Genomic DNA, 6,000 nt, shown 5'->3' on the forward strand with positions numbered 1-6,000 from the left:
TCTGCTGGATTCCAGTGACTGGCTACATCAGAGAGAAAGCCCTGAATTTGTATGCGCCAACATAAATGCCAATATACAAAGCCATAGTGAAATTCCGAACTTGGACGTGGACTGCGATCCTGCCATTGATGTGCTACTTTCCAGCTCCAGAGTTTCATTCCATGGTGTAACAATTGTCCCTGGAAGTCTTTTTTATGTGCCATAAGCCAGGAAATCCTGGGTTGACGTGCTCACTTGGCTAAAAGTCTTTTGTCTAGCCCTGGCTTCACTGACTCCATTGAACCGCTCCATCCAGCTGTAAAATTGGGTAGGGACGAGACCCCCTCCAAAAAACAAAAATACTGCCCCATTCGTTTGAGTCAGGCCCAGCCAAAGGTGTAGGCATAGGTGGTGGAGGCATGGGGACCAGAGCTGTGCTGTGTTTGCCATGATTGCTTCCTCCCACTTCCTCTGCTGGATCCTGGCTTCCCGCTCAGAGCTATTGCATTTCATGGTGAATTTGCCTGCTTGGGCCACAGACATTCTGCGGTGTTAAACACAGCCAGATTAGCATAACAGGCACTCCTGGAGTGCCGTCGGTGGTGAGGACGTTTCCTCAGGAAGTGATTTGCCACATAATCTTTATCTTGCACAAGCCAGGAGAGAGAAAAAGAGCTGGCAGGATGATCTAGTTTTCTAAACGTACAGATCAGCTTTACAAAAAGTCTAAGAAATGGCAGAGGCCAAAAAAGAAAATGTGGTTTTAGAATGCCTCTGTCTGTTCAAGAAAGCATTCAGAGAATCCAGTGTCTTCAGCCAGCTGGTTTCTCTGAGTACTGTTTAAAAAAACAAAGGCCATTACAATAAGGCAGACAAATTAGCTAATTTATCTGATCCCACATATTTTCTGTAAATTCATTTATCTCCAAGTATGCATGATTAAATTCTTCGGTTTAAGCAAAAGACAGTGTTTCAGAATAAAATAGAAAAGTGATGATTTGTTAATAGCAATCCAAAAATGTGATGGATTGCCAATATATTGCTTATGACTTGTTTATGCAAAATCTAGGTATCCTTATGTAAACCCCCATCTGGATCATAGAGGAAATCTTCTTTCAAAATGCCTGCAGACCATCACAGTGTGGGGCTCCCTTCTTCACCATCCAGGGTGTTAGGCTGAAAGGCGCACCTTGCCGTCGGCCCTGTGAACGAGACAAAGGGCTGCATTGAGTTTGGCACTCGTCTCTGTCTTGCGCAGCCTCGAGCCTGGAAAACAACAGCTGCGCTGGAGGAGGGGTAAAGCCCGGGCCGCAGGCCACGCATAGGCCTGGGGGGGCCTACCGCTCCTCAGGCAGGCTGGTCACGGCCGTCCACTTGCAACAGGAGGTGACGGCTGGCTTGTTAAGAGTTGGTCATAAGAAGCTCTGGAGTATTTGTTTGTGAACGTATTTACTCTCGTGTCTCTAATAAAATATGCATGAATTTGTTTTAGTAATTGATTGCATCTGCATGCATCTGCACTAAGTTACAAATAGGGACAATTATGTTTCAGCAGCGACTAATATTTGATGACATAGGATAATGGTTTGGTTTGATCATTTTTGAATAATGGCCTGATTCCCAACAGAAAGGTCAATCTTAAAGTTAACTGTTATCTTGTTTTTCTTCTCTTCCTTTCCCACTCTCTCGCACACACATGGAGACAGTCATTGCCGTAGCCTAGGCTTAAAGATGTTTTCAGCTGTCAGCACTGGCAGTATAAGTGGGCCTTTGTTCCCTGGGTACCGTGAAGGGCCAACTTGAGCCACCCCCTGCTGGCCTTTCCATCCTGCTCCCTCCCAGTCCTACTGTGCAGTGACATGTGCACCTCACTCTCCCCTACCTGAATCCTTGGCCGTTGCTAGGTTCCACTACCTCACCAGCACACAGAGGGAGGCCTGCAACTAGATCTCAAAGTTCCTCCGGCATGTATTCCGGGAGACTGTTTTCCCTGTCAACACAGCACTTGAGAGAGTGAAGCGGCAAAGTACCCCCCCCCCCCCCCCCGGTCTTATGGTGATATGGCAGTGCAAGCACTATTTAAGTCTCTGCTGCCTCTTGTCAAGGGACCATTTATGGCTGGCCTGCTTCTCACTGGGACTACATTACTGTGCAGAAGTACAGGCTGCAGAAATGAGGTTTAGTCTCTATGTTCCTCATGGTGTGTCCTTATCTAGGAGTGTTCATCAACGCACTTTTTTTCTTTCGTTTTGTTCAAGTATTCCCACCAGAATTACATGGACAGTGGTAAAACATAATCACCTTGCCATTTCAGTTTCAGTTTGGTACTTCAAGCATCTGAAACTTTGTTTTTTAGTTGTCTTTTACTTTAGTCAACATGCATGTTACAATGTTTCTGCTCTCAGTGCACTACATGAATTGTAAGCAAAACTGTAAGCAGTACATTTTAGAGTGCCTCTCCCAGGACAGTGAAATATAGAATGAAAGATTTTAGAGCTGAGGGTATGTATCTACAACAGCTGCATATGCAGTGAATGAACAAATACCACAAATTAGATAACCTGCTTTGCTAGGTCATTTTGTCACAAACTTTACCACTTTACTTTCAAAAACAAATAGTACAACCAGTCTGTTTAACAAGTCTTCAAAAAAGTAATGTCAGCTATAAGAGCTGTAATATTTGTGGCAAGAAAACTATTAGTGTGAAAACTATTAGTGTTAGTGTGTAATGTGTCCCAAGTCATAGCTAGTTATTTTTACATGAATAGTTTATCTGATAAAGCAGTAGTCTAGTGTTAATAATGCCAAGTTTGTTTCTAGGGAGCACATATACAGTTATACTCATGAACATGTTAGTCATTCTGGATAAGCATTTCTTTCAAATGCTGTCAAGGAAAGTAAATTTCTGAGTAAATCTCACAAATTCTGAGACAGTGTAAGACACAGTCACTGCTGTACAACATTAAGAATAAAGGCACTCCAATGAATGAAACCCAGGAGATTTAGTGCTTAGACTTAGGACCACACTGATTTATTAATGACAGAAAATATCCCTCTCAGAGCTATGCTGCGCACAAAAGTATTCTTGGTTTCAGAAGGCTGGGGTTCAAAAACAGTTCTTTGTGTCTTGTATCTTTTGTGTCCTGCTGAACTTCATTGTAAAGGTAAAAAGCATTATACTGTTTGGAGTTCTTTGGTCATAAGAACATACTGTATAAGGGATTATGTATGGAATGATGTATTTTGGAGTGCTATATTCTGATTCAGAAGTCCATGAGAATGCTTAATTTAGCTGATATTAAATTTAAATCCACAATATAAGAGTTTTCAGCCTCACACAGTGTCATACTTATGTCTTAACTGGTATAAACATTTCTCTTATTCCCGTATGATATATAGGGGTTTTGGGAGTTTTCCATATTTCAGGTGGGTTCTGTTACCAAAGGGTAAATCTATTTACTTCTTACCTGTTTTAAACATTTGTAATATAATATTTTCTCTGTTTTGGATGTTTGCTTGTCGACTGATGACTCATAATAGAAGCTAGTGTTAAAAGTAAAAAGTAAGCTGAAATGTAATATATGTAAGATACAGTACATTTATGTAAATGAAATTTGAGGAAGCATTGATTTTTCCTGTTAAAATCAAATCCCCAACAACTGTTGTTAAGTGTACTTAAGAATCACTAAATGCTCTATGGTTTAAATATATGTAAGGAAATGTTAAACAAAGTTTAAATATTAAAGAGTTTATGAACTCTCCAGAGTAAAGATTGCTAAATACCCTGTAATGGAGTTAAAAGTAAAAAGTAAATGAACAAAAGTACACAATATCCAGAATGTCTATGTACTCTAACATGGAAGTGTAGAAAGGTGTACTGGTGGAGCACACTGTGTGTCCTCATCCCTGGAAGGGCCTTTAGGTTGGAACCTGGTACAGTTTTCCTATAACCTAGATCTGCTATACACAGCTCGCCTCTCACTGAAGCTGTTTAAATGTATTCCTTTACCAAAAATAGGAGAAACCTTAATAAAAATGGGAGTGGAAGGGTTAGGTTTTTATACTGACCCATATACAGTTGTTCATTATTTTTAACCGGGAGCAAGCGGGGGTTTTCTTTTTCGTAGTGAGAAGACAACGGGGCCACTGCGATAGGGAGCTTGTGGGAGCAGAAGAGAAAAGGCAGAGCCCTGGGGATGCAGCCCTAGTAATGGCTTTTGACGCACAATTCTTGCGTAATTTGCCGATTAATGGGTGACAGATGTGAGTAATGCTTCTGTGCGTGCAGTCGGCTGGCGAGGATGGAGCGGGATTGTTCTGGGGATGAGATAATGCCTGGGAGAGGAAAGAGAGCCAGGGTAAACCCCTCCACCCCACCCCAGCCACTGAGCCTCCTTCTCCCCGGCCCATGAACAACCCCCTTTTACTGCTGTTAACCCTGTGCAATTTCCAACAGATGTTCGACATCCTCTCATTCACCAGCAAGGTCAATATCTTTAGAAAGCTGTGCTCCTGTCCATCACCAAGTCCATGTCAAATAGACACTTCATGGGAAGGGTATTTTAGCTTCGATTTTTGCAGATGGTTTGATGGGACAGATGAGGTCCTATAGCAACTAAAAAAATGCATCCAATTAATTAATCATTTCTAAACCTTCTGTTCTGTATTAAAGCTAATCCTATCCAAAGATCAATATAATTCTAATCAATATTATTAATATTAACCAAAATACTAAACAATATTCTTCTAATCACCTTGCTCAGGATGTGATTATGCACATCACTATGGTGCTTCAAGCCCATATTGGGTGAAAGAAAAGATCTTTAAAAGGTGCATGCTCACATATTACCATGTATAAAGTTTGTGTGCTATAACTATTTTTGGTATGCTTGACGTGGCACTTATTTTCTTTGCTCTGAACCTATATAGCTACACTCTATAAACGCTTCACTGGTCTCATGACCCATGTTGACTCTTCCTGGCACAACAGTAAACGTTTGTGTGATATTTGGGTGTTGTGAGGTGGGATGTTCAACATTTTGGCTCTGCTGATGTATAGACCAACATTTATATTTTTGCAAAATAAGAAATGAGTAAAACTGGGTGAAATTTTTGGTTCTTAGTTGTAAGTACAGACAAGATTATAATTGTGGTTAAGATCTTTTCTCTGGACTTCTGAATCACTCCAGCTATATCAGAAATGGTCTGTGTGTGTGTGCGTGTGCTGGCAGGCATGTGTGTGTGTGTGTGTGTCTGGTGTGCTGAATGCTGAGTAGATTTCCTGCAGTGAGTTGCAGGACTCCGGATCTGAGCACAGCACGTCTCACTAATCCCCTCTTCCTGCTCTGTGTAAATGCAGGCCTGCAAAGGAAGAGCGGGATTTATTTGATAATTAGGCAGATAATACCTTACAGCCAATTACCTGAGATGGTGAAAGGAGGGGAAGTGAGTGTAAGCGTGTTTGTGTGTGTGTCTGTGTGTGTGTGTCTGCGTGTGTGTGTGTGGGGGGGTGTATACTTGTGTATTTGTGTATGTATGTATGTGTGTGTGTGTGTGTGTGTGTGTGTGTGTGTGTGTGTGTGTGTGTGTATGTGTGCATGTGTGCATGTGTGTGTGTTTGTGTGTGTGTGTGTGTGTACTTGTGTATTTGTGTGTGTGTAAGTGTGTAGGTGTGTATGTGTGTGTGTTTGTGTGGGTGTGTGCACGCGCACTTATACTGAGTGGGTTGGCTCCATGTGTATGTATGAATGTATGTTTGAATGTGAGTCTGTGTACATGAGCCTGTATGCCTATATGCCCTGAAAGTGATGTGTGTTTATGGGTGAATCCTCATTTTGCAAAGCCTAATCTCACCAGTGCAGCCTGAGAGTGCTGGCTTTGAGGTAGAGTGCTGCAACCTTCGCCGCTGGACTAACACTGCCATTGTGTCTGGAAATTAATTAGACATCTACTGGAATGCTGTCCACAAAACAGCGCTGGAGTCTGGAAGAGATTGTGGCTTCAGAATGCTGCACAGAGTTC

Source organism: Electrophorus electricus, chromosome 8 (assembly GCF_041902795.1).
Source record: "Electrophorus electricus isolate QZ-2024a chromosome 8, ASM4190279v1, whole genome shotgun sequence".
Taxonomy (NCBI): domain Eukaryota; kingdom Metazoa; phylum Chordata; class Actinopteri; order Gymnotiformes; family Gymnotidae; genus Electrophorus; species Electrophorus electricus.